General features: G+C 39.2%; 1 long non-coding RNA gene and 1 pseudogene across 1 annotated transcript; both read right to left on the bottom strand.

The window, feature by feature from the left end:
- Positions 1–328: 328 nt before the first annotated feature.
- LOC139784911 (uncharacterized) lies at positions 329–11,311 on the bottom strand. Its single transcript, XR_011721717.1, has 2 exons — positions 11,219–11,311; positions 329–491 (listed from the first exon to the last, which is right to left on the bottom strand). It is a non-coding gene; the product is annotated as an uncharacterized lncRNA (long non-coding RNA).
- Positions 7,655–10,382, bottom strand: LOC139784909 (calcium/calmodulin-dependent protein kinase type II alpha chain-like; annotated as a pseudogene).
- Positions 11,312–12,968: the final 1,657 nt, after the last annotated feature.

The following is a 12,968-nucleotide window of genomic DNA, read 5'->3' as shown; positions in this document are numbered from 1 at the left end:
TAGAGGAAGCTTTGTTTTCGCGGAAAAAAAAATTTTTAGTTTTCTATGCTAATGTGTTCAGAATGTTCTAAAACGCCGAAAAATCACATTTTTACAAAATGTCCGTGTGCGTGCGTGCGTGTGTGTGTGTGTGTGTGTGTGTGTGTGTGTGTGTGTGTGTGTGTGTGTGTGTGTGTGTGTGTGTGTGTGTGTGTGTGTGTGTGTGTGTGTGTGTGAAATATCACTTTTCAATGGCACTCTCCGACGTTAAGGGAGGACACCACTGTAACTGCCCATTTTCGACTGCCTTTTTTGGTATTTTTTTTTTAGAAAGGAATAAAATATATGGTCAAAAGAACTTTTAGGCTTTATTAGACATATATTAAAGTATGTAAAAAAATTTTTTATTTGTTAAAAAAATACAAAAAGGCGGCGCACGAGTCGCTATAGCACTTATTGGTTTTCAGCCAACCCTCTCCGCGGCACGCAGTAGAACTGTCGTAAATTTGATCCTGGAACAAAAAGTGAAATATTTTCGTTAATTATATTAGTTTTAGCAGTGAAGTACGAGGGGAAATAAGAAAATATTAAAAAACAAAAAATAGAGACGAGTTTGAATAAAAAGTTCGATGGTCGAAAAATCGAACTTTTTATTCAAACTCGTCTCTATTTTTTGTTTTTTAATATTTTCTTATTTCCCCTCGTACTTCACTGCTAAAACTAATATAATTAACGAAAATATTTCACTTTTTGTTCCAGGATCAAATTTACGACAGTTCTACTGCGTGCCGCGGAGAGGGTTGGCTGAAAACCAATAAGTGCTATAGCGACTCGTGCGCCGCCATTTTGTATTTTTTCAACAAATAAAAAATTTTTTTACATACTTTAATATATGTCTAATAAAGCCTAAAAGTTCTTTTGACCATATATTTTATTCCTTTCTAAAAAAAAAATACCAAAGAAGGCAGTCGAAAATGGGCAGTTACAGTGGTGTCCTCCCTTAATCTCGAGAAATATAATTAAAAGGTAATTTTATTTGTGTGGTGGAAAGCAGAGGGGAATGCTCCAATGCCACTCATGCAAACGAAACTGGCGTAATATTTAATTGCAGCACAAGGAAAATTCCATTGAAAGATTCTCGTTACGGTCAGCAGGATAGAAAACGGTGGTTCTAATTGTCATAATTTTCCAGCGTCATTTTCTACTCTACTGCGCCGGATTTGAGCCATGTTAATAGTATAATTAGTGCATTAATATTTAAACGTATAAATTTTCATATTTTTGAAGCAAATATATTTGGAAGATATGTGTTATAGAATGGACGTAGAATATCTTAATGATCATCACTGATTCTATTTATAATTAAATTTACGAAATATAAAATTGCTTTTATTCGGTTTTAATAAGAGAGATTATCGAATATTTTATAATATTTTAAGGCACGTTGCGCATTTTCGAGAACGCGACGCTTCGCTCTATGGAGTTCTCCGATTGTATTATATCGCATCTCGGTATTTGTCAAGTGTCGGTGTCGCAGTTTATTTTTGCCCGAAAGAATTCTATATTAGCTTTGCAATCAATGGAATTCTCGTTTGTTGCTGCATATTGCAAATATTACACCAGTTTCGTTTGTATGAGTTGCATTGGAGCACCCCCCTTTTCCACAAATAAAATTGCTTTTTAGTTATATTCCTCGGGATTAACGTCGAAGAGTGCCATTGAAAAGTGCTCGTCAAGGAGCTTATTGCTCCAAACGTTATTCGCGCAGGAATAATGCGTATGTGTTTCTGCAAATACTATTACGCGCGTATATGAGTTTGCTATATCGCGGACTGGAATGCACAACGGAAATTATGCACTTTTCATAAGGGCGACAAAACTGCTTCTGGTAATATTCTATTAAAATACATTTCGTTGTGTGCTTATCGATATGCGAGGGAGGCATTTGAATGACGTTTACCTAATCAGGATACTATCGTAACTATTGTCGCTAAAACAATGGCACTTTTTGGATTTCGCCCTTTGTCCTATTTATTTGATTGCGCTTAGCGGCTAATTTATGATTGTACTATAATCGATATATTGTAATTGTATTACTAACGATTGATAGTAAAAAAAAACTAGATAGATTGTTTTTAATGAATACATTGATAACACTAGAGAATTTTTAGGAAATTTAAAGCCATAATATACCAAGGATCGTATTAGGTTCCTTTATTAAGTGCTTCTTTCGCAATTTTGTCTCAATTTATCATTAAAAAGTACTCCAACATTTGTTCAAATGTGCCACATTTATCCCAGTGGCGAAATTACGCTTACTTATCTTTATTATATTCGAACCAATCCGCTCGTTCGGGTTTGGCTAACAGGAATATCGCGTTGAATCTATGAGAGATAGAAAATCGCCAGGAGGAGCGCTTTCTCGTAATTGCGCAAGGAGCAGGGGGGGGGGGGGGAATCAGAGGACAAACTGGAATTACATTAACCGACCATGGGAACCGTCGCGATCCGGGCAGATCCGGGGGCCCATTGGAGTTAATTACTTTAAGACTTCGGGCGTAATTAACGAGCCGCCTTTATGAAACCTGAAACATCTTCTCGCCCCGGGAACGCTCCTCTCGCAAACGAATCCAAAACGCGGCCGCGGCGTTCCGGAATGGTCGGTGTCACTTCACGTGTAATGCTCGTTAACGCGTTCCATACTGGATAAGGGACGGCGATGATGGTTCCCGGCGTATTCTTCGCCACGGGTATAACCCTCCTTCCGTGTGTGCGCGTATATAGGGCGATTCAAAGCGGTGCAGGCTCATCGAGGCGTGTCATTTCTCGCGAAAAGAGAACCCACGCGTGAATTCAGCGAGGAGTCTCGTGTCTCTTTGACAATACACATGAATTAATTCGCGGGCGAGATATTAATAGAGATTTGTTACTTTAAAAATAATAACTTTTTTATAAATATTGTACGATATATTTTTTTATACATGATATTTTATTTTTTGTAGTAACAAAACAAAATTTCAATTTCAAACGACGCTCAACGACGGGCGGACATTGTGCTCTTTTAAATTTTCTCGATGATCGTGCAAATGGTTTTGGTCACAACCGTGATTTTCCACTTGGTTGAAGATACCAATAGAGGTATGCGAAACGCAATTTCTATGGCAGACATTAAATGTTAAATGCATTGTAAATATTTATTGTTTGTGTATACTTATCCGTTTTTTTGTTTATTACTAGTCGTTGAATTGTACAGATATTTATTGCATACATTAACTAATAAGATATCCATGTTTACAGTATATTTAAAAATAAGTTTAAAATATCAACCGAGAGAACTGACCTATGAAACGACCGTGAACAAAGGTAAGTAACATTTTGCATTATTTGCATCGATATTTTCCATTTACTTGTTTGTATGTATATAAACTTTTTCTCCTTCACATGGTAAACACATTCTTTGCCTACATTATAGGGTGGATAAAATATAATTACATTTTATAATTAAGTAGAGAAATTGAATTTTACGAAAATCGAGATTTGTTACAATTGTTCTTACCCTTAGGGCCAGTTGTAACAAGACTCAGAGTTAATTTTAACATAAAATAGAAACAAACATAATCAATGTAGCAAAACATTTCATTTCAGTCTTGATAATTGCTTCAAGACAAAATACTTTTCTCTCAAATAATTATAATACTTCTGGGCATTTTTAATTATTTCAAACATAAAATTATACAAATATAAAATTAAAGAAAGTTTTTAACGTAAGGAATTTCTTCTTTATCACATAAACTGTTTTTAAGTTAAGATTAGGTAATACCCGTAAACAGTAAAAATTTGAAAGGTATAGACTCAGAGATAAAAAAAACAATTACTATTAAAATACTATTAATACTACTTAAAAATACTATTAAAAAAGGTAAGCTGTATATGCTTTCGTACAAAGTAAACAATTTTAAATTTAACATATTTCACACGTCCCAATTTACACTCTAATTTTTATGTTAATTTAATAGAAGGCAAATATGCAAATAAATAACACAAGTAATATGTGAAAAATTAACACAAAATTGTAACACATGGGCGCTATCTGGAAGCACAGTTTAAGTTAAATTAACATATTTATAATATTAAATTAATTAAAAAATAAAATGTTATTCTTTTTTTTCTTACAGAAGACAGATATCTCCCACAGATATTTCATAGTAACGAATTAACTATCAATGATGGAAATATCACCAAAAAAGAAAAACTGATCAGGACAACATTCATGACGGAAAAGTCACATTCAAAAAAGATATTTTTAAATAAGGATGGTTTGTCAAAATGCTACGAAATTAATAAAAATTCAATATGTTGTGTATTTTGGGGCCAAAATTCAGATCGATTCACAATTTCCATAAAAATTTATCAATTTTTTAATATAAGTTTTAACACATTGGCATCGAAAACTAAAAGAACAATTTTTTCTTCGGTCATTTCTACCCCTATTTTATATATAATTCTTTAAGATTTTATTAGTATATACTATGTCTTTTACATTCTATTAGATTTACTGTAACTATTTATATACATTTTTTGTCTTTGGATCTCTAGAGAATTAATATCGGTGTTTTAATTTTTCCATGATTTTTTATTGGATCGATACCTCCAGAACATCCTTAAGAATTAAAAATGACAAATTTAACATAATGAGCAAAAAATCCAAAATATCTGTACTATCAATGAGAATTGCTTGTAATAAAAATACATGCAATGTGCTTAGTGTAACACTAAGTCAATTTGCTACACCATAATATTCCGCATTTTCATGATCAAAAAACCACAAATAACTTAAAATATGCTTTTCACTTGTTATTGGTTCATATATCCTGCATGTTCTGTAATTTCTAATTAAATAAATATCATTGGTATATAAAAGAAAATCTACATAATTAATTAGTTTTTAAGATTTATAATAAAACACCTTGTAAAGACGTAAAAATGTGATATCTCGAAACGTGCAATAAGTTCAAACGCTATTGTACGTGATAAGTGAAAATGCATAATAAAATCTTTATGAATAAAGCCTTTGTGACAATGTCTTCTGTATAATTACTAATTTTAATATAACTTATATGTTTTATATTGATTATTTATCACAAGTTCGATCAATGTAGTATTTCATTAGCTGTAATTAGGTATACATATAAATTAATTCTTCAATAATTTCTATATTAGGTATGTATGTCCTGTTTTACAGCAAAAGTAAATAATTTTTACGCTCACCATGTTGTTCTTCATGTGGATATATGACAGATAAAACAGGTGGAATTAGTAAAGGTACGTGTAATTTATCTTTACATCATCTGAAATATCAAGTTATTCTAATATTTCACCTGGATCTACCATTCGACAATTCTGCACATCGTTTGAGTTATTTCAAATAACTCGTGGGTCGCTACACTCTCTAGTTACTAGAAAACTCACCAGAACATAAGTGTAGAAAGCAACACGACCAAACCTATTTTTTATTTATTTCTAAAACAGAACACATGCGATCTTTTTTGTTAAATTGATTGATTAGTAAACCGAATTTATCGCATAAACTCAAAATATTTAACACAGTGCACAGTGACAGGAATTTATTTACGCTGCTGATATTAAGAAATGTAGGGGAGACCGGGGCTAAACCGTCCGTTTTTTTTAAATAAATAATTGTAGTTAAATGTGGTATACCACTGTAAAGAGTGAACCTTTAGCTACAAAATTTATATAGGAAATTTGTCTACGTCGCTTTGTTTAACCGGTATAAAGCAAAAACGACAACGGTGGAAAAATTGAAATCTCAAAAATGCCGGGGTTAAACCGTCCCCCCCGGGGTTAATCCGTCACACTGCATTTTCAATACATATACATACATCTAATCCTGAAAAATGATAGGGGAACACGCGTGACAGCGTTCCGGTGCCATAGGATCAGCGCGGGCCCTCGAGCAACCTAACCAAGCCGCGTTTCTCGCGGGGGAGCGATAAATAGCGACGTTAGAAAAGCTCGCGGTGGAGCGCGACCATTTTACCGACGGCGTCCTCGCGCCGATTCCTCGACGCGCCGACGACGACGGCCACGACCACCACCACCACCACCACGACGACGACGACGACGATGACCACCACCGACACCACCATCACTACAACGGCGGCGACAATGACGCCGAGACGATGCGGCGAACGCTGGACGATGCGGTCGCACGCGCGACTGTCACTGACACAACGACCAACAACGACGATCTACCGCGCGCGCGGCATGTCAACTCTCGCGCGGAAATCGCGGGATCTCAGAGCCGTGCCGTGCCTCGCCGTACCTCGCCGACGTGCCGTGAGCGCGAGCGATCTCGAAAATAACGGTCCGCCATCTTTTCGGTCGGCCAAAACACCCGTTTTGCGACGATACGTGCGTACCATTTCCCTCCTATACAAACTGACGCACGTGCAAGAGAAGACAGAATCACGCTCGAGGGAAACCTAACCTGAAATCGCCATGAGCTGAAGTCGTGCACCCGGCGCGCCACAGTGACGAGATTAGCTGGATTAGCCCCGGGTGCTTACAGACGGATTAGCCCCAAACCACATGGGTACCATAAGCAGCGTTTACAATGTTAATAGCGAGTTCGCACAATATACAGGTTCCGAGATATTTGATTAGACGTATTTACCCCGTAGACGTTTTAGCCCCGGTCTCCCCTATTCACTTCTAATTAACATTTTTAGATTTCTCAAGATAAATGAATAGTATATAAAGTACTCAGAATAAGATAATTATTAATATAATGTTAATATTTATAAATATATTAACAGATAAATATATTAACAAGTATATTAACCATAGGTATATACACACTGAGGTCTCCAAAACTCCAGACAAAGTTTGAAACTCTATCATTGGTAGAATAAATCAATAAGAGGGATACGACCGCCTTGTAAAAAAGGTTTGAAGTTTCTTCAATAGGTAGAAACTGCCGAATCGATCAATTATTTGTTAGTTTGACAATAATTAATACTTAAAATAAGTCAGGGGTCTCTCAAACCTCAGTGTGTATTTCATATAACTTTTTTTTACAAGTATATTTATTTTATTCAAATTTATAGTGTAAATTTATATTTAAAACAATATTTGATTATATTTCTATCATTTTTTCCATGAAAATATTATCGGTTTTACTAGATTTGAGCACGAGATCGTTAGAACATAAAGTATATCATAGTTTAATTTACACTTGCATTCAATTCAATTCAATGAGTACTTTATTTGCCCCAAAGGGGCCTTAAAGGGCGTTTTTGAGGAACGTATCCAAACCTTACATTGGCGTTTTGAAGGGACGTACCCAACCCTGTACATTTCACTCTTCCTATCCCGACCTGGCCCTTGGCCTTATACATTCTCGATCCCTCCCTCCCCTTCTCGTTCCTTATCCTTTCCCTTTCCGTCGCTGCACCCTTTCCTTCCCCCAGTCCCTTATCTCTTCTTCCCTTCTTCTGGCAACTTTAATGGACTCTCCTCGACTTCATTCCCTCCGTTCCTTCTGGCTCCATTCTTTCCTTCCTCGCTTCTCTCTTGCAAGGTTTAGACTCTCTCTCTCTCTCATATCCTTCCTGTTTTCCCTCTCCCCGTCATCCTCCTCCCCCTCCCACCCTCTTTCGGCATCTTCACCCCCCCTGTCTCTCTGTTAACTGGTTATACGACACCCACCATCCGCTTCTACTCCATCCATTCTCCTTCTTCATATTTCCGTCTTTCATCCACTGTCATTCCTTTACTGCTTCCTCCCTACGTTCCTGTGTCTTCCCACCGCTCTTCCTATCTCCTTCCTCTGTTCCCCGATCCTGCCTCCGCCTCTGCCTTTCTCCGCTTTGCTTCGTTCTTGCTTCCTTTCCCTCTTTATTGTAGACCGGGCCTTACGCTGAGCGGCGGCCGAATACGTGCCTCCTTCCCCTTCCCTTCTCTATGTAACATAGTCACTTTTCCGCACACACCGCTCGACTTTCCACTCCAGTCCTTCCAGCCTCTGCCGTGATCACTCCACTCTTCCTTCTCTTCCTTTATTTCCTTTCCTTCTCGCCTTATTTCCTCTCATCAACTGCACCGTGCTTTCTCAGACCTTGATAATAAGCAATGACGCTCCAGGCGTGCCACCCGCCGTTCGTCCGTTCCTCCTTTCGTCCGCCTGCGCGTTCTCGCCGCCGCGACAGTCCCGTCATTCGTCGCCGCGCTCGCCAATGCTGCGCCTCGACGCCCCGCAGTGGTGCCAACCCACTCTTTTGAAGGGGCCGGCACCCCGCGCCGTCTCGGCCCTAGCCGGCGCCCATCGCCTCAGCACCCAGTGCCGCTTCGACTCTCGCTTCAGCGCCATCTCACCTCATCACCCCTGCGCGACTCCGTGCCTCAGATCCGTGTCTCAAGGTGCGATTTCACGATGACGCTCGACGCTGGATTCGAGCGTCAAATCTGGTCACGTGATAGATTCAAAGGGACGCGAAATATAACCTAACCACTGGATTGGCTGAATTCGAGCGTCAAGTGTCAAAGCTAAACACAGTTTAGCTTTTTGGCGCTGTTTGACGCTCGAATCCAGCGTCGAGCGTCATCGTGAAATCGCACCTTCACGCATGCTCGCTCGTATCTCTTCTCCTTACTGTTTCCGGTCCCCTACCTTGATGTTCCTCCCTCTTCTCTCTCCTTCTCTCCCGACCATGCCTCTCTCTGACTTAACCTCAACTTTTCCACATCTTCTCCGTCCTGCCTTACTCCAATTCTCTCACGCCTCCGGTTCCTCCTCCATATACTCGCCTTCCTCCGTCCTTCCTTTATGCGTTTCTTCTTTTTTCTCCTCCTTCCTCGTTCCTTACTCCGTTATTCCTTCCATAATTCCTCCTTCTCTTCTCGGAGCGCCCACCCGCCTTTCTCACTCAACCGGAAGTCCAATCTCGGCTCCACGTCAATTATTATATAAGTATAAGAGAAATATGCATTTGTGTGATCCTGATGGACGAGGGACGAGGGATGAGTTTCCTCGTGTCGTGTAGAGAATGTTTGAAATTTCGAAAGCACGAACAATATTATTGTTTTCTCGGATATCCGGTAAATTATATGCTGCGGCTGTGTGAGGTAGGAGAGGAGGATTTACACGCGGATTTTCATGTAAAGATAATTCGGATTGTACTTTCTCGGCCTTTAACATCATCGTCTTCGATCGTTGTGCTGCTGTCAGTAGATTCCTTCACTTGAGAGCCCTCGCCCTTCTTCGTGATGATGCTTCGACCCTGTGCATCATACTTACTGGAAAAGTTCCGCGTCGCACGCCAGCATGGTCGTCAATATAGCGCACTTTAATTTACGCCTTGCATTGAATTTTTTCAAGCAGTCCACGGTCCCTTGTCTATGCACCACAGATGCAACACGCTCACGTTGGCAAATCCATGGATGCTTCAGTGCCTCACTGGCAGTGATCCTCTTTCCTGGATTCACCGTCAGCATCTGATTGATAAGGTTCTTGGCTTCTGGCGTGACGGTGTCCCATTCTGGACTCGGATAATCGTACGATCCGGCCTTGATCTGCCCACAGAGCCGTTGCTGATCCTCGTCCCAGAAGGGCGGGTAACCGATCAGAAGGATGTACAGTATGACACCGCACGCCCATATGTCGACTGGTTTCCCGTATGGCTCCTCCTTCAGCACCTCCGGGCTGAGGTAGCCGGGTGTTCCAGCGAAACCATACCATGCCTGCGCATCACCTTGCACTTCGATCGCCAGACCAAAATCCGCTAATTTCACAGCCGCCCCCTTCGCTTTGCTCGCGAGGAGTAAATTTTTGGGTTTCAGATCCCGGTGCACAACTCCGTTATGGTGGCAGTGGTGAACGCTTTCCAGGATTTGTTGAATACAGTGCGAGGCGTCCGCCTCGCTGTAGAATTCCCGGGCGACGATGTCCTCGAATAGTTCTCCGCCGGTGACTAGATCAAAGACGAGATAATGGAAATTCTCCTCTTGTATACTGTCATGTAATCTCACGATATTTGGATGTTGCAATTTTCTACATATCCGCTCCTCACGCTCGAGTTTTTGAAAATCTCTATTTGAGAGTTTTTTGGTGTTTATGATTTTTGCAGCAAACTCGTGACCGGTGCTCTTTTGCACACATCGTCGAACCACGGAGAAGGCACCTTTTCCGAGTTCCTCCTTCAGGTCGTAGTTGTCACTGAATCGCGTGCAAGCCGTTGGCAAAGACATACCGAGGCTGCTCGCGATTAATTTAACCGCACTACCGGACTCGAAAACACGAGCGCGAGAGACCCACTACCGGCCGCCACTATTACTGCACACACGCGTTAGGGGAAACTTCGCAGGTCAAATTCGATCAATAGAGGGGAACCATAGAGATATAAGAATAGAGTGCGCGAGCGAGCTGAAAAAGCGATATAGGAATAGAAAGATAAAGCTGCGCAGAATAGAAAGAGAAAGCTGCGCATGGGCCCCTTCTGTCTTTGTTTCGCATGCGCGCGTAGACAAAGAAAGAAAGGGCCTATATGCAGCGTTCTTTTTCTATTCCTATATCGCAGCTTCTTACGTGCTAGCATATGACTCGGGCACTCTATTCTTATATCTCTATGAGGGGAACCGCCGCGGCGCTGCCCCAACACCGGGACGACGACGACGACGACGACGACGACGACGACGACGACGGCGGCGGCGGCGGCGGCGGCGGCGGCGGCGGCGGCCAATTTACACTTGTATACTGTTCTAAATAAATGATGAAATCTCGTAGAATTACTGATTTTCTCACTCTAATACCATTATTTTCGCAGTTCTTACAATAGTCTTCTGCTTCCATATACAATTATGGGCTCCTGTAGAAAGTATTATTCAAGAATTATTTTTTTTTAGTGAAGAAAGCGCCAAATGCATGCACGCGCAAAATAGTGTAAAAAACTGATACATTGAATAGGATGATACAAAATATGATTATGAAAACAGACCAATTAAATCTTCAAGCTCTATTTTCTTATTTATAAATTTGTTAAAATGTTATATTATATATAACATTTTAATAAATTTAGTTGAACACAATTGTTATTATATTAATGATGCTTTGCAGTAAGTGTCCGCATAAGCTCGCATTCATAAAATTGTTTTTTAGCTTTTCGTCTGTACAATTATTTTAATATTAAGTATATTAATTTTTATAGTAAAAAGTGATACATACCTACATTTTTAATTTGCGTTAAAAATATTGAATTGATAAACACATTAGCGGTTAACATTGGTGTCTGCATATGAGTCTGACAATGAGTGCGCCAAGCTTATTCATGCAATATCAATGGTTAGTTCTTGCATGCGATTAAGCTGATTTTGGAGTCTACCAGTTTTTCTTTCAATGGGGAATTTTTTGAACAGATTTTTGGTAGCCCAATGGGTTCCCCCCTTTCTCCGATCCTGGCGGATATTGTGATGGATGACTGTGAAACTAACTGCCTTCGGTCCTTTGACTTTCATATCGAGATATTTCGCCGTTATGTTGACGACATTTTTATGTGTATTCCGAGATCACGACTGGATGATGTTGTCCTGGCTTTTAATAATTATCATCCACGTCTCAAATTCACGTATGAATTGGAGAAGGACAATTGTTTGAATTTCTTGGACACATCTGTTTACAGAATCGATAATTGTTTAGTCACTAATTGGTATCGTAAACCAACGTTTTCTGGTCGTTATATTAATTACTTCTCGAGTCATCCTTTAAAATACAAGATTAATATTATCATCAACTTGGTCGACCACGCCATACTTCTGTCGGACGTACGGTTTCACAACGATAATATCAATTTGATAAAATCTATTTTATTGAACAATTGCTTTCCGGCTTCTCTCGTGGATAAACACATTCTAAGAAGACTTGCTGAAATTAACAAACGGCCAAATAACGATGAATCTGACAACCGTGCGGATAGAGCCAATATCCCTGATCTCAAAAGTTATATTCCTATCCCGTATGTTAAAACTTTTAGTGAGGGTTTACGACGTATTTTCAGCAATTACGGCTTGAGTACCTTATATACCGTTCCAAAGAAACTTGACGCACTAATTAAAAAAAGGAAAGACAAATTAGAGAATAGTAAATGCACGGGCGTTGTCTACAAATTAGATTGTTCAGATTGCAATGCTTGTTACATTGGTCAGACCAAGAGCATTCCAGTCAGCAATCGGTCGTCAGTAAGCATAGAATAGAATTTGACCATAATTTTAAATGGCAAGAGGCCATGATCTTACACAAGGAGCAGAATCTCAAAAAACGTGAAACTTCCGAAATGATATTAATTAAAAAGCATACCGACGCTATAAATTTGCAGAAGGACACAGAAAACTTGCCATTGGTTTACGATCGGATAATAGCTTCTCTTTAAACTTTACACTCTATGTTGTTTTATGTATTTGTAATTATTCGCGACATGACACAATTTATCAGTCGTTCGTCGGGCGCCACACGTGACGGTCATGCCTCACGAAGTTTACATTCTGTTCAACCGCCCCGTTAAAGATTAACGATGACTTGTAATTTTATAACTTTTGACGCACATTGATCCATGTAAGTTGAATTTGTAATTGGCATTGTATCCACTTTAAATGTATTACCGGCAATTTACGTGACGATAATGTTCCAGCATAACTTGATAAGGACCCAAAATAGAGGTCGAAACGTCGTTATAATTATTCAATTATTGCCAGTCAGGCCGACTAATAAATACTTTATATCAATGGTTAGCTTTAATTGATTCAAACTCTGGATAAATTCAAATCATTAGACATAGAGTAAATGCGGTTATATAATTCAAATAATTATTTCAGCCTTGCATTATATCAAAATAACTGTTTAACAACATTTAAGTATTTTCTATTATTTTGATAGATTTGAAAATATCTATGTTTTTTAAAACGTGTAACATAAGTATTTC

Source organism: Temnothorax nylanderi, unplaced genomic scaffold (genome assembly GCF_030848795.1).
Source record: "Temnothorax nylanderi isolate EJ_2023f unplaced genomic scaffold, tnyl_v1.0 TNYL_tig0703_pilon, whole genome shotgun sequence".
NCBI lineage: Eukaryota > Metazoa > Arthropoda > Insecta > Hymenoptera > Formicidae > Temnothorax > Temnothorax nylanderi.
This window is presented reverse-complemented; position numbering and strand designations above follow the sequence as displayed.